At 38.3% G+C, this 24,688-nt stretch overlaps 1 protein-coding gene across 3 annotated transcripts in view; it reads left to right on the top strand.

The window, feature by feature from the left end:
* AFF2 (AF4/FMR2 family member 2) overlaps nt 1-24,688 on the top strand; it is a 488,228-nt gene that overhangs the window by 136,231 nt on the left and 327,309 nt on the right. Inside the window, exon 1 of one of the 3 annotated variants that reach the window (XM_039488231.1) lies at nt 18,629-18,753. The exons of the other annotated variants lie outside the window; for them this stretch is intronic. The gene's annotated coding sequence lies outside the window, so the exon portion shown is untranslated. Of the gene's footprint in view, nt 1-18,628; nt 18,754-24,688 lie in introns of those variants that run through there. 3 annotated transcript variants of the gene reach the window in all.

The raw sequence follows: 24,688 nt of genomic DNA, 5'->3' as shown, positions 1-24,688 counted from the left end.
CCCGATTTTTCACATTTGCTGTCTGGTCACCCTACGTAGGAGTGAATGGGAATAGGCAGCTGAGGGTGAACAAAGCCAAACTGCATTCACCAACAGATATAGAATGTGCAATGGGTTTCAGTAGAGAAACTTTGGATAGGGAACCATGACTGATATCACAAACTGAACATAGCTCAGAACATAATATAGTATTAGTATTCCTCTTATTCACTCCCAGTGGAGCATAAGGCGTCAACCATTCTCCTCCATTCATTTCGTTCTTGAGCGAGGCAGCAAATTTCATCCCACTTCATTCCCATGCCTTTCATTTCCTCTTCAATGGTCCTTCGCCATGTCCCCAATGGTCTACCTCTCCTCCTTCTTCCTTGTGGTGTCCATCGTAGGGCAATATGAGGGTGTCTATTACCACCCATTCTCAACACATGCCCCAACCATCTCCATCTTCATTGTTTGGCTTCATCCACTATGTTGTTAATGCCCGTTAATCGGCTCACTTCAACATTGGTGATACGCTGCGGCCAGTGTATGTTAAGAACATAATACCAAATCATATATATTTAAAGTACCTCACTTCATCGGAAAAAGTTAACAGCAAGGAGGGTGTGTTTCTCATTCCTTAGCAACTTGTTTCATATGTGAGTTCATGATGAAACTCCTGAAATGGCTACAGGAGCTGAACTGATCTGTTCCCATGTCCATGTATATCATTGACCTTTGAAGGAGCACGATGCGCCATCTTCAAGATGGCAATTCTTTTGGCTGGCTTGCGGCTCTTGCTTACTGGGCTGTGACAGGATAGCTGTGTTTGGAGTTGAAAGCCCTGAGTTAAAATTTGTGGCGTTTATACATATAGTCTATATTTTGTGTATTGCCGCTAGTGCAGTAGGATTATTGTGTCCTAGAAGTGATGGCATTTAACTGGCGGCTGAAGGATCCCTGTTGTATACAGTCTGTAATGTTCTTTGGGCTCTTTCTGAATAGAAGGCATAAAAACTATAGAGAATATGATTGATTGTCATGATATATGGATGACACTTTGCAATGGTTTCCTCTGTCTTGACAAATACACAAAAACATTTTTAATGATGGATTGAGACTACTACAAATAATAGCAAACTAATCTACCTCTCAGTAAGTATGGTTAGTATCTGTGTGACTCGGGTAGGCCTCATCATTTGTTATAAATCAAATACAAGCCTCTGAAAAAAGAAAGCAAAGACATGAGAATGCAATGTTGAAGCTATTGTAATTAGATGCCTTCTTTAAGCTTCTTAATAACTTGTCAATATGAAAATATATATACATTTGCAACCCAGAGGACACTTATAGCAGGTTAAAGTAGGTCATATTCTGGGCCTAAACTTGAAATTTTCCACAAGGAAAAAAAGCTAATTTTCTGACCAGTTTTTGATTCAAGTCTTCTTTGTTCTTGGATTTCTAACACTGACTTTAACATTTTGATGAGGAGAAGGCTGGGTTATAGATGTCTTTTTGGAAGATGAGTGTTTAAAGAATAAATGGAGGTCCTTCAGACTTCCTCAGGGATACCACTCCAAGCACAGGCAGCAACATGGAAGAAGGTGTGGAGACAAGACCGACCCCATAAATAGAACGGGTCACTGGGCAGAGCGAAGGAGTCAGTTGGAGGAGCAAAGAGCTGAGAATGGAGAGTACACCTGGGCATGTAGCAGTTATGGTGGGCTTTAAATGACTTTATATATTTACCCTAATTCTCTGTAGGTTCCCATGCTTTTATATTAGGAAATTATTCCTGTTTGGTTTCAAATTTTTCTACCCTTGTGCTATGTCATGCCATTTTTCAAGCAGTCTGTGGGGCTAGGCAGGGAGATGCTGAGTAAATCTGAAGCTTGCTTTTTTCCTCTGTATGATAGTGTCAGTTTGATATATCACCGTTCCTGTTGTGTTTGTACTTTAGGTCAGGAAACTTCTGGGTTGTGTGTATAATCAGCATTAGCATACAGAGTAACCTTTTGCACCGTGGCGTGGTGTCTTGCAGTGGATTTGTCAAAAAAAAAAATCCTTCATTCTTCCTCTAGAGTAAATTATGTTTATAGTGATGCAATTAGTGACACAAAGGAAGGATAGTGGTAATAGCATTACTAATTATATTGCTTTACATAAATAGTGACATCAATAATACCAAGTACCATTAAGAGTACTTAATGGTGGCACAGAATAACCCTTTGATTTGAATAGGGCTTGTAAATCTTGCTAAACCGTCTTCACAGATTTTGCGCTTCGTGGAAGTTACACACCTAAAAGAGCCAATATAATCTGGGTAAAATTGTCTCTGGCCCTGGTGGTGCAGTGTTGGGGAGGGCAAGGAGCCTTTTCCTCTTTTCCACAAGACCCCTGGACTGTCCCTGTGCTCAGAGGAATACAGGGGCTGCTCTCTCCTGTGGCCCACTGTGGTGCAAACCACGTCAAAGGGGCAGAGGAGAAGGCAAGGCAGTACACTCACAATGCCGCAGAGCTGGCTGGGCGCGCGCATGCACACACACACACGTATATAAAATAAGAGATAATTGAGCGCTACACGCCTTGCAAAACGGATGGGGTAGATGATTCTTTCCTCATGCTTCAGTATGCTCTTAGAATAACCATTCAATATGCAGCAGTTCTGTACATCTTGGATTTCAGATTGGGGAGCCTCTACCTCCTACACCTTCCCGACAATGGGATGCCTGTGATGTTATAATGTGAAATGATCTAACTAGGCTGAAATTTGATCTCATTTTTTCCCCACTGCATAGAAACGGCTTGCTGACACTTTTCCCCCCTCTTACATAGGTCAGCTCATTAATTTTGTCACAGCTGGAGTAATATATTAAACATGGCACAATTGATTCCACATCTCCAGTGCATTTTAGGTCCAAGTTGGTTTTGTGATTCGTTTAAATATTTAGGGCTAGATTTTGGCCTCTTTTTTTTTTTTTAAAGTGCAACTCATTAAATAGGCAAAGAACTTCAGGTCGCAGAAGCAGCACACTGTGCACTGTATACTGCTTGGATTATTATTATGAATTATTTGATATACCAATCAAAGTATGCCAGTTGGACTTTGGGCGGGGTTTACACATCTGTAGTACAGTCAGTGTTTCAACCATGCCTGCTCTAAGGCTCATTGGTTCATCATAAGCCTTTCCCCCATTGTCCATTTAGGAATAGCCATCCTAGCCATTTTTCTGCTGAATTTCTGATTGACCATAGATTAGCATAACCTCTGTTAGAAACACTCTGACTGTGAACTGCAAGCTCCAAAGGTCTTGGCCAGCAAATACGATCTGCTTTGCACTTCCTCAAGTTTCTCATCTGTAGTTTCTGACTATGGCAGCCACAGAGAGGCCTTGGAATTTTATATCATATGGTTATGAGTTCCTTTGTAAATAAGGCCAGGCCTCAGGTGGGGGGGAGTGGGGGAGTTTTGACCCTATACAATATGGGAGGACTGTGTTTTAGAGCTGAGTGACCAAAAAGCCACCTGCTAACAGTTTTATTTATTTATTTCAATTATTCTGCACCTATCCAGGAACCTTTATACAATTATTACATACAAAATTGTAATAATTCTACCAAATATATCACACACAGTGCAGTGTGGACTTCCCTTGATAATACTTAGCTAAGCTAATCAAAATAATAAAATACACATCTCATGTCAGTGAACTGTATCTCTCAGTCTATGGCTTCATCAGAGGCCCAAGCAAAAGATGAGCTTTGCAGTGTGCCTTAAATATCATCAACCAACTCAGTCTCTGTGGGTTCAAGGTAGAGGTCAAGTCCCAGACCATTCATGAAAAATGCCCTGCCACCAGCCCCTTCCTTTTTTGTCAGGAGGCAACTTGACTAATTGTCATTACTGCCACAGTTTTCCTGGGGGAGAGCAGAAGTCTCTCAGGTAGGTAGGATCCAAACCATTGAGGACTTCATAGGTCAAACCCAACACCAAAAAATGCCACTGTGGACTGTGGAACACCAGTTATCATGTGTGAAGTATCGCTTAGGAAGTGGGCATCTGCATTCTGCACTAACTTCAGCTTCCATACAGTCCTAAGGTGTAGCCTCAGATAGTGTGCATTGCAGCAGTCTAACCTTGAAGCTAGGAAGATGTGTAAGTACAGGAAAGTCTGAAAAATCTCTGTGTAGACCTGAAACCCTCAGCAGTCTGTAAAAGTGTTTCTAACAAGAGGTTATGCTAATCTATGGTCAATCAGTTACATTCAGTTTAGAGGTCATTACTGGTCAGGTAATGACCAGCTGGAAAAGTTAAGGGCAGTCTGTAATAAATCCGTATGAAGGGTCAGATCCTGCTTGCCTTATGAATTGTGAACTCCTCTCCACCCAGTGTTCCCGAACATTAGATTGTGCTTTTGGATCTCTGGGTTAGAAAGAGGTCTCTAAAAAATTGCATGTAGCCAAACAGCTGAGTTTCCTCTGTGTTGAAATGGTTCACCTGCTTGTTTATTGCAGCAAAACAATGAATATATTAAACTCGGGAAATGTGCTCCTGAAAAGCTAGTTTTAGATAGGAATATGTGAATAACTGATGCCTAGGCTTAAAACCTCTCTTGTGGTCAAATCCAGGACCCTTTTATCACATTTAAAGCACAGGCATATTAGGCATCCCTCTCTGACATAACATGCCTTTATGGATGATAGAGTGTCTCAGCAGAACAAGGACTGAGCTTGGAAGTTGCTGCTAGTCCATCAAATGCACCGCTCAAGTTTTGCATACAGTGAATTGGCTAATCCAAGATCACCACTGAACACTAGCACTGTAATGTGATTTCATCATATTTACTTTATTTATAAGCTGTTGCTTCAAGTGTCACTAATTTATCAGTGTAAATATTAAAAATGAAACAGGACATATATAATCTACACTTCCTTAATCTGCTCACCATCCTCCATTTAGTATTCCTAATGACTATGGCATATGAAACAATATAAATCATACTTCTTTTAAAGGATGCAGCAATGCTTGGGACTTCAATAGGAGCGCTTGCCCAAATACCACGAACAGGATCTGGCCCCAGATCTATTATAAATCTCACCATTCATTAAGAAAAGAATTCAAGATTTTGTTCAATGATAGTTAAATACCCTCTGGAGCAAACATCAACTAAACAAAAATTCTGCAAATGTGCAGGATTAAACAGTCCTGAATCAATTTTTAATCATTGTTTAATTGATTCCAGATATAAAACAGAACACAGAAAAGAAATGAAAAGTGGTCTTTACAAGGGGTTTTAAGGCCATTTTCTAACAAACATGAAATTATTAAGTTGCTACATTTCTCTCGTCGGGGGAAAAAGCTATAGGACAATATCTTTGTTGGGCTTTGTTTCTGAGATTCGATAGTTTTATTTCTTTACTGATTTTTTTTCTGTGTTATTAATAAATTTTGTTATATGTAATTTTTTGTGTTCCCAACATTTACTTTTTATCAGCCAGTAGAACAAATTATGCTAGTTTTAAAAAAAAATCTTTAATTCTAAACCTATAGATTTAATGTTGCTATGTTTGTAAGTAGTCAGTTTCCTCTAAGAATTGGCTACAGATTTTTCTCACACAGTTGTATGACTCGAAGACTATCCTTTATCTAACAAATATTGATTGGGTTTTGTTTAGCCCTATTCGGAGTGCGCCTTATTGCTAAGGTGCGTTTTGTTATGATGAGAGTTGACAGAATTCAGATTTAGTCAGGTGAAGACTGTCAGGGTCATTAAAAATGTTAAAGAACCACAGTAACAAAATGCTATTAATATTATGATTTTCTTTTGTAAATAAAGTCAGTAGCTTCAGGATTTAGGATCTTTTTTCTTTTTTAGCTGTTAAAATAATTTGTACTAATTGCATAATCTGTTTACTATGTCATTTGTCCCCTATGAATTTAAATACTTAAGTACATTAGGTCAAAAATAATTAGTAATCTGAACTTCTGAAAATGAAAGATAGGAGCTGAGTGGAAGCAAATTTTTAAAATGTGTAAATACACCTCTTGATTGTTAGTACAACTATTTGTGCTTTACTCATACATCCCATAACTAGGAGTTTTTTCATCGGAAAAAGTCTGTGTGACCATCTGCAATGCAGAAACTTATGCAGAAACTTTCTTACTTCAACACATTATTATTAATTATTATTCATTTAGCATTTATATTTTAGTAGGGCCTAATGGCCACAACCATGTTGGGTCCCGTTGTGCTGTACAAATGCGTGATCAATAACAGTCCTGCCCCAAAGAACTCACAAACTAAAAGAGAAGACATAACAAGATCCATTAATTTTAAACTCTGTAAGCCCATCCCCAGCACCTCCCCTGTGTTGCAGGTGTATAGAGCACAGATATCCAAACTGAGATGGGGTCTACTTATAAATCGTCTGTGGACAACATCTGAATTGTTCCCGAAGCATGGGAATGGGAGCTCATGAATTTTCCTGCGAAGTTCAATAGGATCCACAGCCTATATCTGCAAAGGTATTTAGGCAACTAACGCCCACAGATTTTAGTGGGAGTTAAGCACCGAAATACCTCTGAGGATCTAGGCCGATGTGACTGTGGCTTCCATGTCACACTGGGATGCTTCAGTTTTCAACAGTCAGCTGTCTCCAACCTCTTCCTTCTCCTCCTTTCTGTTTTGAGTTGAATAAATCTTTAAATTGTTGAGGTGGATTAAACGGCACAGAGTCGCTAGTTGCTGTCTCTGCTAAGCAAAACTTGCTGAACTAAATTCTGCCCTCTATTACATTTGTGGAATCCAGGTGTTTTAGGGTTACATGGGTAGAAGTGACAGAATTAGATCTCCTGTGCTCCTTCTTTGTCTTTTTTTCTTGTTATAAAGTCTTTCTTCCTTCAGCTGAGGACAGCATGCCCTTGGTCAACATCTATTTTCTGAATGTTTTTTGGACACTGGCCTTGAATAGTCTGTCAGTAGTTTCCTTGCTGTTGAGGAATTTCAGTGAATTATCCTACCAGGAAATTCAGTGGACTCCACAAGGATGCTCTGTGAATGTTGTCAGAGTTAGCGACCCTTATGAAAAAGTACTTTTGTATGCTACAGTAACGATCCAAAACAGTACAGCTTACCACAGCATTTACAATACTGTAGTATTGTTTTATAAAGGCATCTTCCACATGTGGCCATTTGGGAGAAATCATTTGGCCTTCCACATATGTGAGATGGGAAGGTTGCAAAAGACAGGAAGAGAAGTGAAAGGGCACTGAGCTACTTCTACTGAATCCTATGTACTTTAATACTGGTTACTCTGAAAATCTATGGAACCTCTTCAGTCAACACCATTTTAACAAGGTATGTAGCTATGAGGCCTGTGTTCATATTTCCTACTCTATCTAATAGGAAGGTACAACTGAGGAATCTCATGTCTATACTTTTCTATCATTCTTAAAGTATAGAGCTTTCATCAAGCACATTTTGTGGCACATACGCGCACATGTGTGTTTGTGTGTTCTAGTGTCGTTAGTTTAATAGTGCGAATAAGGTTATTGTTGAAACAAGTAACTGAGTTTCATACCACAATGGCCTTAGCATGAATGATGGTATTAACATCTGCTAGAATGGAAGGCCTGATGATTTTAGTGCCTCTCAAACACATGTTTTTAGGAGCTTTTAATCTGGTTCTCTGAATGTTGGAGAATTATTTGCTGTTTTTTTCTGAAGTGACTGATATTATGGTCCTCTGTTTGTTTCATAAATAAGTAAGGTCAGCTGCTTGTTGTTGGTGTGAAATGCTAAAATGCAATAGTAGGCTTATGCCCCAAATAGAGCATTGGACTAGAGACCTGTCTGAGTTAGCAGCAAAAGAAAGAATAGCTTATCACTGTAGAGAGTAATTATATGGATTGGAAGAAATTTGAACCCAGTTTCTAGATCGAAATGAATAAAAATGTGGAAATGGGTCAAAAAATGCCAAATAGTCATTCCACCTGATCCATCGTCTTTTTCCTTCCTGTCTCCCCTCCTCCCTCTTCTGTCTATTCATGCATGTCTTCTTGTGTTGTGTTTCACTGCTACCCTCAGCCTAACATGTTATGTTGCCGTAGTATTGTCTGGTCTTGCAGCTTTGACAAGTAGTAAAATTGCATAATTCCATCATTCTACTGGAGATCCTGTGAGATGTGCAGTGTTGGGAAATATATACCAGCTGTAAGTCATTTACCTTTTTGTACTTTTCACTGTCTGTATCAAAACAGCATCAAAGAGCATCTACTACCAGTAGTGACTGAGGGTTCAGTCTTAGGAAGGTTTGCAGTTCTGTAGAGTAAACAGATCACGTTTGCTGATTTGCTGAGGAATGGTTGTTTCTTTAAAGAGAAACAGAATATGTGCTAGACACTAATCTTTTTTTCCATTTTTTAGATAAACAACCCGTAGCCATAACTTTCACCGATAAACTTTTAAAGAAAAATGTTGTTGACAATGGCATTCCAGTGTAGTTAAGCTAAGTAATCACAAAATGCTGCTGTGATGTGTTTAATGCCATTTAAGACATCCAAGATGTTATGCTATGGGGAAACAGAATGAAGAAGCAGTATGATTCAGTGGTCTGAGCCCTGGACTTAGGATCAGAAGTCTTAGGTTCTGTTCCTACCACTCTTCTTGCTGTGTTTTGGGGCAAGGACTTTTCTGTATTTAAGTTTTCCCAGCTCTAAAATGAGGCTAGTAATACTTACCTTTGAAAAGTGGTTTAAAGGAATAGATAACAGCCAAGTATTAATATTATTTTATTGATTCCTCTTATGCTCAGTCTTTAATCATTGATTTTTGCACCAAAAGATAAAAGGGGTGAGAGATGACTCATTTTGGTATATATTTGAGTTTTGTACTGTAGGTTATATTTTGATCAAAAGGTTACTGAGGCGTTAGATTATAGTGCTGTAAGATAAATCGTGTCTTGTTTGCTAAAGGTATGGTAAAATACATTGCAGGGTAGATCTATTCTACATGTGAATTACTAGCTATCATTTGGTGAAATGTGTCACTTCACAATGTTTTATTTTGTTAACTGACTATGCTAATAGTATTTTTAGTGGGTATGGAAAGGCAGTAGGGGAATATTATAAATATTTGTGAATAATCATAGGTTTCCAAATATGACACCCATCTTTTCTTCCTTGCAGTACTTTGAAATACTTTGTCTTTTGTAAATGCATTTTTTGTCTTTTGCACAGAATTTGCTTAGTTTACATGTACTTCACTGCAGAAATACCAACAATGCTTTAATTTATGGATGTTTGGTGTTGGGCTTTGTTTAAATGAGTTCCATTGGAGAAAGGAATCAGAGCCTTCTATTCTTGCAGAAATTAATAAACCACATGAGGTGAATCTTCCAACAACCCATTTCAAACCTGGAGTTTGCAGGGTATAATTTAGACATTGCATTGGTGGTTTATGACCATATAAAGTGTAGGTGTGGAGGTAGGAGGTTGGATAGATGTACTTGTAAATGGCTTGAAGCAGTAGGGCTGAGTATGATCTCCAGCAGTGCGTATTTCAGCTCACAGTTTCACATCTCTGTCCTAAGGCATTAGATGCTACTAATTCTCCAAAAGCTAAAGATTTGTTTTACAGAAGAAATTCTGATTTGATTAAGATATTGCTTCCAGACTTAATGTTCCTTTAGCAAATCATGCTATGTACACAACTGGAAATAAACTGCATGTTATCTGAGCTTGGGGCGGGGATGGAGGGGAGAGAGACTCATGATTTGGAATAATCCTACAGAAGCAGCATTTAGTGTAATGACAGTACACTTAGATTAATTATAGCGCTGCTTATGGGCACCAACATATTGTTACAGTTGTGTCAGCACTTTTTGTTGTTAACCCGGTGTGGCAGTAGTTTAAAATTTGGCTGTAAAAATGTGCTCTGGGTTAAATTTAGGTTCTGTGTTTAGGTATCTGGTTTCCGTTAAGGACTGAATTGTATTTCTATATTTTGAGCAATTAAAATATATAGAGTATCCACTTAAAAAGATTTAGTTTTTCCTGCTCTGTATCACTTTGGATTGAACAACTCCCCATCCCAAACTAACCTTTAATAATAAAAATTATTATGTAGTGATAGAACTACAAAAGGTCTTCTGAGTTATCTAGCAATAGATGGTCTCAATTCCTTCTGTCTTGTGCAAACACATGCCATAGAAGCAAACCGCATTGGATATGCCAACATTAGGGCCTGATCCTTCAGTCAATGGGATTTTTGCCTGAGCTGCAGAATCAAGCGTTTAATGCCATTGGCCAATGGTTAGACCATGTCATAATCTCTTTGATGTTTTGAAATAAAATAGCCAAGATATTTGATCTTAAAAATTGGATACTGTGAATGTTGAGCAACTACTTTTCCTGAGGAGTTGTACTATGGTTATGAGTATAGTTTAAAGTGTAACCAAGTATGTATGTGTATGATTAGCTCTAACGGCTCTGAAATATCAGTGAGATCTGAAATCTTTGTATTGAACATTTCTTAAAAACCTATTTACACAAAAGATTGAAATAACTCGGAAGGAGCTATTACAGTTAATCATCTAAACAATACAGTCTGTCTTTTGAAAATAAATATTCAAAATATAGTATAGCACAGAAGCTGCAGTAAAATTAAGTAACTTGTCAATCAATCTATAAAAACATTCTTAATTCCCATTTTAGTATGGGCAAAATAATAAATTCTGAGCAAATAAAGTTGGTTTGTACCTAGGACATTTTATTACATATAAATGTACATATAAAAGAATCTGTGCAGATCAGCTAGGTTTTTTCCTTTGACCCTTACTCTATTTTATTCTTTTCTTTTTCAAGATTACACTGTTAGATTGTATTTTACTTTTTTCTAAGTAGTGTTGGCAAGTGGCTCTTATCAAGAACAAATGATGCCATAAATCAGGGTCAAAATCAATGATACCATGGGACTGGAAGAGTGAGATATGGTTATGAGGGCCCAGGTGTTTTACCTGCCTCTGAAGCCAAGAGCTAGGGACTTGGGTATTGTGCTGAACCTTGTATTCTTACTTACTGGACAGTATACATCTGCTTTACCTCACATCTGAGTTATCAGTATCATGCTCTAGTTTTTTAATTTGATTTTGTCATAATTTAGTGGAAACAGTAGAAAGCAAGTTTAAATTCATGCTCAAGCCACCATTTCTGAGGAAAGTGACTGGGAAATAATGAAAACAAACAATGCCCTCCCTCCCAACCAATTCATAAGGGGGGAGGGATAGCTCGGTGGTTTGAGCATTGGCCTGCTAAACTCAGCATTGTGAGTTCAATCCTGGAGGGGGCCATTTGGGGATTAGCCCTGCTTTGAGCAGGGGGTTGGACTAGATGATCTCCTGAGGTCTCTTCCAACCCTAATAATCTATGATAATAAAATATAATTATGTAAAATTTCAGAATGAATGGACCAGAAAAGGCCATGGGAGTTATGTAGCAATAGATGATCTCAGTTCCTCATCTCATGCAAATACACACACTAGATACAAACAGCACTGGATGTGCAATTGTACTGATCCTTCAATTAATGGGATTTTTGCCTGAGCTGCGGGATCAAACATTTAATGCCATGATGGGGCATTTTCAGCAGCAGTTGTTTCTGTCCTAGTCAATGATAGGTGTTAGTGTAAACAAGGAATGATTTGTGCAGCTGGAATAAAGCTGAATACGTTATGCCAAATATAAAATTAGAGGTCTGATGCAAGTGCCTTTTGGACATATCTTTCATTACCCTTTACACTTTTCTTTCCTAATAGAATCCTGAGGAACCAAACACATACTGTATGCATGCTTTTATTATAGTGCTTTCCCTCGGGCCCTTAACTTTTCTAGCTGGTCATTACCTGACCAGTAATGACCTCTAAACGGGTCATTAATGCTTAAGTAATAAACTGTTTCACAAGGCTATCTAGTATAGAACCTCTTTCATCATTTTTACAGTTACTGTTTTATCGATAAATCAATAGCCAACAACTGGATATTCTTGTTTTGCTACATAATCTTGTAATAGTGGTCATAGCAAATATGCAGCGATTCCATTTCATTGCATTTGGTAAAGATGGAGATGGTCTCACACAAGATATCGAGGACTTTGAGTTGTGTATGGGGTGAGGATAAAGGCATGTTATATTGAACCGATAAAGAATAGCTATTTCTTAGGATTTTATTTTTTCTTCTAGAACGTGTATAGTTTTTTACTGGGCAATTTTTCCCATTGGCCATATTAGAAACCTCCAGCTTTTTAGTGTACCGTAGTAATTGCTTATGGATGATGTAGCAACCTTCAGAAAAGCCTTTTTGAAATGATCATTTAGCTATTAATATAAGCCTTATACTTTTGCATGTCATAGATATGCTGATCATCTCAATAAAGCATGCATTTAAATGTATTGAAAATATTTACTTCCAGTCACTGTCAGAAACCATTAGATTCTACGAGTATTTTTTTTATGAAGTATATATTCAACTTACTTAGGACACTGCACACTTTAAAGAGAGATGTACAATTCACTTTATTCTAGTGTTCATTTTTGGTACCTCTTATGCCTTTACGTTCAACTCATCACCTTTATGTTGTGCACCAGCAGTGACTGACCTGTACAGAGGTCTTATACACCATCTAAGTCCCATTGAAGCCTTATCTTGAAGACTTAAGTGGAGCATAGTCCTTGGGCGGGCCCTCTGCATGGGGCGGCCTTTCACCCAGTCTCTCACAGAGGTCTTGTGAGTTGATATATGTACAGTTCTTTAAACACGTGAAGCTGTATCTGAGTACTAAGTAATTATTTTTAATGACCAGAAAAGAGAACTTAAACAAACAAGACTAAAATAAACAGCTGTGATGAAAGGGAAGAAAATTGTAAAATTTTCCAGAGGATGAAGAGTTTACTTAATATTTCATAAGAATACTACAAAATATGACCAAAAAGGTAGCAGTTGTATACATTCTCTCTCACACTCAACATGAACTATTCAGAACTCCCTTTGTCTAGCTTATCCTATAAAATAGGTTTCTACACATGGAGTAGCATAGAGCTCTTTCGTCCTGGGGAGACAGAGAGGAAAAATGCATACGAGGTACCATATAGTTCTTTTTGGTGGATCAGCAGATATTTGATATTGCAACCCTTGTTAATATCAGCATAGCATTGAGTCCTTGCTGAGGATTGAAATAACCCTTCTAGTCATTTGTCTTTTTTTTATGTTGGTCTTTGTGAGGTGTCAATCTGGGGTGATCCTGTTTTAATACTAATGTCTGATCTATCCAAGAAGGTATGAAATTTGATGAATATTTTTTTGAAAGACGATTTTTTTTTCTTTGATGGAATGGAGCAGTCTTTGCAAATTGTGGCTTTTTTGAAACTTTCTGATGACTTGTTAAGACAGACAGACTATTCTTAGTGATTTGTGCCTAACATATTAAATACCTAGTAACTAATACAGAAATTTATTTAGATGGGAAATGCTGAAAATATAGGTTAGTCATAGGAAGATTGATCAGAGGTATTTTAAAGCAATCAGTGGCATTTTAAAGCATGGCTGTCAGTTTGAGGGGGAGTAGCTATTTTGGAGGAAATTTTGACACTCTCATCTCCCTTACCCATCTCTCCACACGTCAGGAATATGTTACGTAATCAACTGGCTGGTCTCCCTTTCTTTATTCCACTTCATCATTCCACAAACTTGGTCAAAAAAAGTTTGTGAATTTCAGCCTCAGTAAATTGCATATAAAATAGGAACAGAATATTTATGAATGGATAGCAGGGGAATGGGTATTAGCTGATGAAACATTGATTCTTGGGACCATGGCCTATTGTTGACAGGTTTAAGATTGGTGCTGCCATACTGAATATAACAAACACTTCTAATTATTTGGAAAAGCACCGTTAGTGACTAAGAAAAATATATTTAAAAATATGAGACAAATGATCCTCCTACATTTCCTCAGGTGTTTGGGACAAGAAACAGCTGATGAGTTTAAAAACATCTTAACCAAATCTCACAAGGGCATTTAACTAAATCTACTTCTGTACATCATTATTAGTAGATGCACAAAGATAATTAATAATTTGAAAGATTAGAGAGAGAGAGAGAGAGAGAAAATGATGTGAAAATTATCTAATGACTTAGAGTTGAAATAGTGATTGATTTGACCCACCTTCTTGTGAAATTTAGCCTGGTATTTTCAGTAATGCTTCTAGTCTCACACTGCAAAAAATAGCAAAAATAATGTAAGATTAGTAAACACTTAACATTTCACAGAATAAAATCTGTGCCTGTCACACAGGCATATTAGCTGATAAGAAGATTGTGGCAACAGGATGACAGCAGTAGTATCTTTAGTTGCACGGATCACCTAATTCAGAGACATTTTGGTGTCACTCCTCTGATTTAGTGTGACACCAGAAATGAATTTGGCGCCCAGGCTGCAATTTCATAATATAACAACCTGTGCTTGGACTCTATTTAGAGCAACTCATTATCTGCAGTAAATAATTGCGGTGGGGGGAGGGGAGAGAGACTTTCCAAGCAAATCTGAAAGTAAATGATTATTTTTATTTATTTTTTTTTAAAGTGCAGGCATTGAAAATTGCTGCCATTATTACTTTAAAAAGATGAATTAAAATGGAAATTAGTATTTTTCCTGCTACTCTGACAGGGCAGAGTAGTAGACCTAAATAATATATCTTTGTATTGCTGCTGTTGCTATTGTTTCTTGCTAATGTAGTCTTTGTTTGTTTGGTCTGAAGATTTTCTTCTCTAATTTTTGAAGTCAAATCTGTGCTAGAGAAATCTTTTTTATGACTCGAGCTCTTACATTTGTATATGACTGAGTGCAAGTGTGTTTGCCTTGTGATGACAACAAGGCAGATATAATATTTAGAAGCCTTAGCAATTCCTGTGCAAATGCAGCCCCCGGAGAAGGGCACAATAACAAAGCAAGCAAACATAAGTTATCTAAAGACTAAGAAGTGCAGGCATCAGGGTGGTGACTCACAATGTGGTCGGGAGCCCTGGAGTTTTAGAGAGTAATTTATGGTGACACTGATGAGACAGATTTAATTTAAATACTGTAACTGCTGAAATATTTTGAAGTTAAAAAGTCAACTAGTGGTTAAGTAAATATCCTCTTGACCCCTTTTAACTCTTGTGATGAACAATTGCTTAAAGTATTCACTTTGAAATGCTTGAGACATAAAATGACCCAGGAGAGATGAATTGACCACAGATACTTAATGCATAGGGTTGTGTTGCTTAAATTCAAATCCATTGTTTTGTTCAGCCTATTGTTCTTTAATTTGTTAAACGAGGCTATAAATGGAGAACGGTGCAAGCAACAGCAAAGGTTTCAGACGGTATGGCAAAAAACATTAGGGGGAAAATTTAGAGAAGAACAGAGATTCCTTCTTGTTTCTATAGAAACCAATAGTGATCAGGAGGGGAGAGGATTTCTTTCAAGTATACATTTTAGTAAGGCTAGCTCAGCTGCTCAACACACTGGAGGGCTAGTGTAATAAACCCACTAGCGGCTTGAAATACTGTGTTCATGCCCCTGTGATACCAGTTGGAATGAGGATAGCTGTGAATTTCTGGTTTGTAGCGTGTTGGGTGAAGAGATTTCTGTCTGCACAACCACTGTCCTCTGGGGAGTGTAAGCCTGGAGGGAGAGCTTCCAAACCACTGAGCATCATCAAGACAGAAAAAGCAGCTGGAGCAGGAACTTGCATGAATCATATGTTTTTTTTTAAAAGTCTCTGAATATGCTAATTACCATTAAACAATAATCTCCGTCGGTTTTATCATGACAGAATCATGGCCATTGAAATAGTGTGTGTGAAAACAATTATAGTCATTTAGCAGTGCTATGGCTTTTGAACCTTGGAATTCTTATTTTTTTTCCTAATTCACTACATAATGTATAATTGCTTCCATGATGGAATTAGATTCTTAATTATGTTCTGTTTTTAATATCACAGAAGTTTTGCATTATGGATACGTCTCGGTCAGGCAAATGTTTGAAATCCAAATTCTAAGGCAAATGTAATGTTTCTAAATCATAATCAATACTCTAGCTTTAAAATAATGGTAGGATTCTTTTCAATGAAGTTCAGGTCAAATGGAATGTCAAGAATAAAGCAGTTACAATTTGCTGCAACCTGACAGGTCCACAAAGTTACTGAGGAATATCTAGAAACTGGCAAAGACACCTTTCTTTAACATTTACTTTGCGTGTAAACAAGACATATATATACTTGTATATTGGCAAGTGAATGTATTAGCTGGTGATGATCCAAACCCTGGTATGAATTTAGACGGTATTCCTTCTCGTTTGTAAATACATACTTTTTGTAACAAGGGAACATTTACTGCAATCTTGCTCTGCAGTTGTCAGAGCAGAATGAGTCATTTTGAAACATAAACCTCCTCAGATCTCAGAAATATCAAGAAAAACAGAGCATAAGGGGAAAGGATTATAAAATACAAGTAAAAAAGGTTCTTCACATACTCAGTAGCCTATAGGCTGTAAACACTGTAGATTATCATTAATGAAACTCTGCCAAATACACAGGACTACAGTTTGGTAGCAGCTGTTAAGTAAGCGCTGTTCAAAGCTGGGTAATCCCTTGAACATTCTGTATTGTGACACTGTACTTCTTCCTATAAGTAATCAGATAATTGCCTCATATTTTCCGTTATACAGGGCTTTTTTATTCAGCTTTTCTCCTCCTTAGTATCAAAAGGCCTTATCCTGCAGTCATTACTTCAGCAAACTCTCACTGAGGTCAACCACTGTGGCTCTGATCTCTACTACATGGCTGTAAATCTGGAGTTATATCAATTATGCCCATGGCATTACTCTGGATTTGCACCAGTGTAACAGAGATCAGAATCCAGGCCTGTGGGAGCTTTGCTTGAGTAAAAACTGCAGATGGGGGCCTTACCTCTAAAACATGCATTCCTTACAATTTGTTTTGGGAGTTAATAAAAAACATTAACAATGCTTCCTTCCCTAGGACCTGATCCTTCACTATTAAAGTTGACAGGAGCTTTGCTTTGCTCCTATTTCGGGGGGCTTCCAAGGCCATGATTTGTAAGCATTTGCAGAAGGAAATTTGGAAATTATGGTAACTATCATTTTTTCCCCTGCATCACAACATCCTGCACTCATAACACAGAACTAGCAAGCCATAGGCACAGTTATTGTGAGTTCCTCTGAGTTTTGCAGGCTATTGTGGTGTAACTGGGAGACTCGCTTATTTTGCACTTTTGGAATTTCACATAATCCTAGAACAAAGCACTGTTAATTTTTCTTTGCCGGGGGAGGGGGAAGGGGGCTGGTAAATGAGGGGATTTGAAGGAGGTTGGAGTAAATGTTCTAAGAACTTCCACCATGAGGTCTAGAGTCATGATTCTAGAACTTCCACCATGCCAACCCTCTGGATTTCATAACACTGAATAAACAGTGTTCTCTTTTAGTTCCTTTAACACGCGGGACTGTGTTGGAATAGCAATATTTACTGACTTGTTATATTTCAGTTTAGAACAGGGGTTCTCGAACTGGGGGTCGGGACACTACGGGTCGTGAGCTGTCAACCTCCACCCCAAACCCCGCTTGCCTCCAGCATTTATAATGGTGTTAAATATATTAAAAAGTGTGATTAATTTATTAGGGGGGGTCGCATTCAGCAGCTTGCGATGCGAAAGGGGTCGCCAGTAAAAAAAAAGTTTGAGACTCACTGGTTTAGAACTACCACCTCTTGTTGCCGGGCACTGATGCCACAATCTGTTGGAACCAACTTTCTTAGGACCAGATCTGGATCCAGAATAACGGATACAGCCTCACTCCAAAAAATCAAAGCAAGTGCAGATGTAATTCAGAGAACAGAAAATATGATTCATCCTTAAACCTGCAGAGTTTCAGATGCAGTTTCTCTCTGAGTACTTCAGATTATATTGCACAACATAGCATAAGCAGAGGGTTGAGAGGTTTTTCTTATTTTTCTTCTCTACCCATGGGCAGAAGCATAATGGATATTTTCTAGCCATCACATCTCTCTATACATATAGAAAGAAATTGCTTTTTTTTTAATTGCAGCATTTTGTTTTCAATAGAGACTGGCTATTTCTGTTCTATGTGGAAGTAATATTATTAAATGCCAGTCAGCAGGCATAAGTAGAAAGACAGTCCAAAACCAAAAAGAAGAAAGACTTTACTTAGGAAAATGGAAAAAAAAAATCAGTGGATCAGCGGGCTTCTTCAGGCAAGGTTTTAGGATGTGGATTATATAGCAAAACTATTTCCTTGTTTTAGTGAAAGGCAGTATTCATTAAGGAGAGGAATTCAGGAGCATTTGTAAGGAAAAAGATCTTGCAGCAAAACTGCAAATTGGGCAGTGCTGTGAATAAAGCTGCTAACTCACTGATCCTCCCAGCAAAGTAATACCAATTAAAAAGGCATCCTTACCCAACAGAAAGTACAAGTGTACTGACCTCAGTAGCTGAAAGGAAGACACGTATGAAGCAATATTATCATTCCAAAGTGGTCCTAAAAGCTTTCGAGGAAGGTTTGCTAAGTTCCTTTATTTTAAGAAACCTCAATATATTCAAAGTCCCCGCCATCAAATCGATCACTGGATATGTCTGAATTTTCAGAGCTTGATACCCAAAGTAGCCCTGCCCAAAAATCTGAATTTCTGTGAATTTGCTAGTATTAAGAGGTAAGTGCCATGATTTAAAAAAAGACACCGTAGTAAAATGGGTGATTATCTATTATACACTCTACTTGATTAAATCTGTCACTTTTACCATTTGGGGTTCTTGGAGCAATCTGGGCTTTAGCCAAAAGATTTTAATGAAATGGCAACTAGGAAGATGATGGAAATGGCCTGGCTACTCTTGTGTGTCATGGATATATTACGTTGCATCTATGCTGTACTTTCCTTTGTAACCATCCAGGAAAAAGAAAAATAACAGTTGCATCATGTTTGTTTTAATTTTAGGTTTCCTTGATGCAACAGAAAACTCTGCATATGAATTGCGTAAGGGAACCTTGTTCCCTTAAACGTTCATTTAAAAGGTTTCCAACAGTGGAATTCTTCACACCTGCCATTCTCCTGGTAGTTGCCTGTTCTGTTGGTCTTAAGGATGTTATCTTTCTTTGGAATGCAGAATGAATAAGGATCTGCCAGACTCTGCTTTTCTCAGAAGCACTGTAAGACAAAAGAGCATGTGATTAACTCTTGAGTTTTATAGAGATTTTGGTTTTGCCATCGGCATACTGTAGGGTAGAGACGGCATCGGGAAATGTAGTGTGGTGTACAGAACAATAGCTCATGCAATAGCCATGGAAATTAGAGTCTGTGTTCCTGGTAGAAGTATTATTGAGCAAGACACCAAGGTTGTCCTGTACACTTGTCCAAAAAAAAAAAAAGGCCATGGAATCTTTAACTTCCACCTGGATGGGCATCTTTGAGGAATTAAGTATTCAGGGGAAGGGTCACGGGAGTCAGATTTCCACTATGGCAGAAGTCAAGGATCCTTTATCTTTTTGGTTTTAAGATAACGTAAGACTCACAAGTCCTACTACAATCCAATCAATTTGTGTGTAATCTTTACTATCCGTTTTGAAGGAAAGGAAAGGACACAAATTCTGACAAGAAATTCACCTCTTGAAGCAGAATAGGAGAAAAAGAGAGAGAGTCATAATGGTTATTGACCCTCCATAGAATCTATAACAATTGTCCCCAACCTTTTGAGGGTGGCACCTCTTTTACCCTGTCTGCGCGGGGCCGCGGCTGGGGGAGGGACTGAGGCGGGAAACGGAGCCACGTCAATGCTGGGGACTGGACCAGGCATGGGGCCGGGAGCTGGGGACCCGGCTGAGGGAGGGACTGGAGCAGAGCTGGGGAGCGGGAGGGGTTGGATAGCTGCTCCCTCCCTGCCACCCCGAGGGGCTGACCTGGCCCTCCCAGACATTCCTCTGCACCATGGTTTGGGGACCTCTGGTCTATACGCTGAGGTTTCTAATGGAAAGATTGTTCACATAGGATGTGCAAGATGATTTGGCCGCCTTAATTGGAGTGTTACTAAAATTAGTTTGCTGGAAACTGGGGTAGTGATGGGAGGGGGTGTATGGCTTTGAAATGAAAACAGAAAGAACCTACATTAAAATTGAAATACTGTTATTTGAGGGTATAATTCTTTTTAAAAGTCTATTGACAAAATAAATCCTGAGAGAAAGGGCAATACATTCTTACTATTTCCCCCCTCTTTTGCCAGTGTTTAATTTAGTAAAGCGAAGTCATAAATGTTACTAAATAGTCAAAAAATTAAATGTTGTATAATTTATGATGGTTACAGGATACATGAGAGTACACTTTAATTAGCAAATTGCATGTTTATTTTATTTTTTTAGCATATCGTTTAGATTGGATAAATGTGTTTTGACTGGCTATGGCACCTTAGTATTGTCGTTCAGTATAATTTTTAATCACATTGTTGTGGAATTTTATTGCAACATTATACAGTTGATATAACAGTGCAGAATTAAATATGTTCTGTTCACACCTTGCTCTTGAGGAAATTACTTCTTTCACTGTATTTGGATGAAGCACTTTGTATGGCAAGTGAGAACTTGGGAGTCATAAAGATTCTGGGTGCTGCAGCTGCAAACTGAATAATGATGATGATGATGGTTGTGCCTTCACTGAAATGTTTGAGAAATGCAGAGGAGCATCTTGGAAACTAGGAGTTTGAAATTATTATTGCTGCTTATTATAGCAGTGTCAAGATGCTCGAGTAAGGTGGGGATCCATTATGCTAGGCACTATATGTACACAAAGTGAGAGAGAGTCCTTGTTGCAATGATCTTACCATTTAAATAGACAAGAGAAATAAAAGGTGAGTGGACAAATAGAGACACAGAGAGGGGAAGTGACCTGCCCAAAAAGGTCAGTGGTAGAGCCAGAAAGAAAATCCATGTCTCCTAGTTCTCAGTCCAGTGTCCTTTTTTTCCACTGTAATGTATCCATTACAGAATCCACGGCAGCTTTGCATAAATAAAAGCGTTTATGGTAGTAGCTGTAAAGGGACACTGTCACCTTAAAAATCATACTTCTCTCTGAACATTTTAAAATAGTATTGTTACAGTAATCCTAGCTCTTACTTATAGCTGTAAAAGAGAAAGTATTTCTCTCCTTTTTAGTTTGCTCACCTTGTGTATGTGGTTGCACTTCGTATATCGTTGGGCAAGGTTTGAGCCAAAGGGCGTAGGCTTTGGCTGGGGTCCTCAGTTCTCCCTGTTGTTTGTGTGCGTCTTTCACACACCAACAGGAGAGTGAATAGACATATTGAAAATAGGGAAATGGTTATAAAAACAAAACTGATAGATGGACTTGTGGATAGGTGTGATTTCTGAAACTACTTTTAACTCTTTCTCAGTTGAATAAGTTTCAGTTTGACTGTGTCCCTTCAAGTTATAGTATTTAGTTTAGTGACATTATTAGATGTATGTGCATGAATATATCATTATATATAAATACTAGATATGGGCCTGAATTGGGACACAGGCACAAACGCCTCCCCCCCCCCCACATGCTCCCCAGACATCTCCAGAGTTTGGAGAAATTTTGATTCACCTCCAAACTCAGATTTAAACCTTATGCCTTTTGCTCATCTCTAATACCGTAAGCGCTCTCTAATGGAAAAGTCATATAGAATTTAATAGAGATGAAACCATTGGGGTTCTAGAAGAAAAAATAGAGTTCTACATGAAAATACCCTCTAAACCTGTAGAAATTAATAGAGAACAACATCGTTTCTCTGTGCTTTTAAAGAATCCAATCACATTTAGTAGAGATTTAGTATCTACAGTAGTGATAGAATTCTGTACTATAGTTTGGCTTTAAAAATTCTGCAGAAAGGTTGTTGTTATTCTCTATTACATTCTGCAGGCCATTTCCATGGGGATTGTTTGAGTATTACATGTATGCCCGCTTTGACATCTCAAGTGACTCGGTGTTGTGAAGATTGATGCTGGACCAGATTATGCTTTCAGTCACTCAGGTGTAAATCTGGGGTAATGCTATTAGTTTTGCTGCAGATTTCTACTGGTGCAACTGAGAGGGGAATCTGGCTCACTGGCTTTTCTTCTCTATAATTGCTCCTGTAATGCACCTTTGCTGCTCTATTAAATGATTGGCACTGATGGTTTAGCTGTGGCAGAGTGTCAGCGGTGGTGGTATGTATTACAGTACTTGAACACAGATATTCCTGACTTTGTTAGAGTGTATTTTGCTAATGTTATCTAGGAAGAGTGCTGCCTACACTGATGATGGTTAATAAACCATACAGAGATCAACAGATATGGCAAACAGATGCTCAAGTCACAGCTTATGTGAGAAATTTGATTTAATGAAAGTTTCACAATTTGAAACTACGTCCTTTAGAATAACACTGGAGTCTAATCCCTGCTGCATGCAAGCTAGTTCACTTTGTTTAAAACAGGATTATATCAGGATGATGAACAGAGACTATAATTAAAGCCTATTTTGAAGATAGTTGAAATATAAAAAGTGAGGGGGAAAGATTTTTGTTTTACTTGTGTACCAAAGTGTTTAAATAATATTTATAGACTTTCCTCATGTAAATGTCATGGTGCTGTAAGGAAACATCTGTGGAATTTAGAGCCATGCAGTCCTTAAACTATCTGTATCCTTCCATAAAGGCAGGCTGTCCCCCCCAGCATTCCTTATGGAATGAATGGAGAATGGCATGGACCTCTTGAATAATTAATATGGTTTTCAGAGCAGTAGTCATGGAAACCCAAGTGGTGTCACATACATGGATTTCAGAAATTAGGCACATTTTGAAGCACACATTTTAGCCACAAAAGGATGGTTTAGCCTTAAAGATCAGAAACATTTGCTTAGTCAGTCTCTTGTTGTCACTGAGTTATTATGATGCACACGCACACACAGATATATATATATATATATATATATATATATATATATATAATCTGATAAATAACAGATTTAGATCAAATTCAGGTGGTTACACATTAAAATGCTAGCTGTTCTGGCTGCCCCATGTCATTTCTAGATGTCTTATTCTTTTCTACTGCTGTTCCAGACCTTTGAAGATATTAGGATGTAGGATTTTAAACCAATTGCTATTCACTTAAAGGACCAAAGCTTTGCCACCGCGTTGCAAGGCCCATTCTGTTAAGCCAGTTGTGTGGCTTTTTTTATCTGTCGCAAAAATTGTCTCTCCAGGATCAATATCGTCATTACCTTGGGTGAGTATCTGCAAGAAGTCAACCAGGCAGCAGTGAAAAGCTATCATCCAGTCCTCAGTAATATGGTACGTGGAAAGAATAAAAAATACATGGAAGTTATTTATAGACCATAAACCCTCTGGTTTCATAAACCATTTTATACTATTATTTGTCCAAGTCTACACAGTCTCTGCTGAGTTCACAGCACACTCTAAAGTGTCTGTTCTTTGCTTCTTGGCTGTTTGAATGGCGAAATTAATTAGAAATACAATTAGCAATTTATGGACATTAAAAGGCCACTTGGCCTAGTGAACTTGTCCCTTTTTAGCATTTTCTCATCCTGTACTCCGGTCTGCGCTCTCCTACTAAAAATATCAGTCTGTTTCATAAACTCATTGAGGCTTTGTGGCGATAATGCTACTTGGCAGCATGTTACGGTATGGTCATTACTCTGAGTGAAATGATTTTCCTTACATTCTGTAGGCCAGATTCTCCGATTCCTTGCACACTTGTGGCTCTCATTGAAGTCAATGGGAGTTTCATGGCTGTAATTGACAGCAGATATTGGCCCGTTATTTCCAAATTTCAGATTATATCCACCGTTGTTGTTGAGTTTTTTTAAGTCACATTGTATAATATCTAAAATGCTCTGAAAATGAAATGAAATACTTTCTATTCCATCACTTCAAAGTTATCTCTTCTCTGGCAAGAATAAATGCAACCACTTTGGCCTGTCTTGATAACAAATTTTCTTAAAAACCTTGAACAACCTTGGGAGCCTTATGTTGCACCTAGTCTAAGGTAAAAATATCTGACATAAGAGGTGATTAAAACTGAGGACAGGATTCTTCTTGTGAAGTGCTTATTAAAGAAAGAATCTTGCTGCTTATGATTTGTATTCCATCCCTCTGTTGATGCATCTCTGTGTCCTTGTTGCTTTTTCTTTTACTGCAGCTATACACAGAATGGATAGCTTCAAAGATTTTTCTACTCTAAAGCCTAAATATGCTTCTTGAATCCTCAGTGCACGGTATGACTGTTCCATTTAATCTGGGCTCTCTTCTGATTTGCTACTCTCCAATCCCGCCAGTCAAGTTGTCTGTCTCTGGACCTTAGACCACACTTTCCATTTAGTGGCCTAATTACCTATCTGAATGCAATGCCTCTGGCTCTGAATTGTTTTGCATTCATTACTTTCTATCAGCGGCAGCTCCAGGCAGCAGTCAGGCAGCCTTCGGCGGCTTTCCTGCAGGAGGTCTGCCAGTCCTGCAGATTCAGCGGTAATTCGGCGGCGGGTACTCCGAAGCCGTGGGACCGGCGGACATCCTGCAGGTATGCCGCCAAAGGCAGCCTGACTGCTGTGCTTGGGGTGGCAA

The sequence above is a fragment of the Mauremys reevesii genome, linkage group 9, assembly GCF_016161935.1.
Source record: "Mauremys reevesii isolate NIE-2019 linkage group 9, ASM1616193v1, whole genome shotgun sequence".
Lineage (NCBI taxonomy): Eukaryota > Metazoa > Chordata > Testudines > Geoemydidae > Mauremys > Mauremys reevesii.
This window is presented reverse-complemented; position numbering and strand designations above follow the sequence as displayed.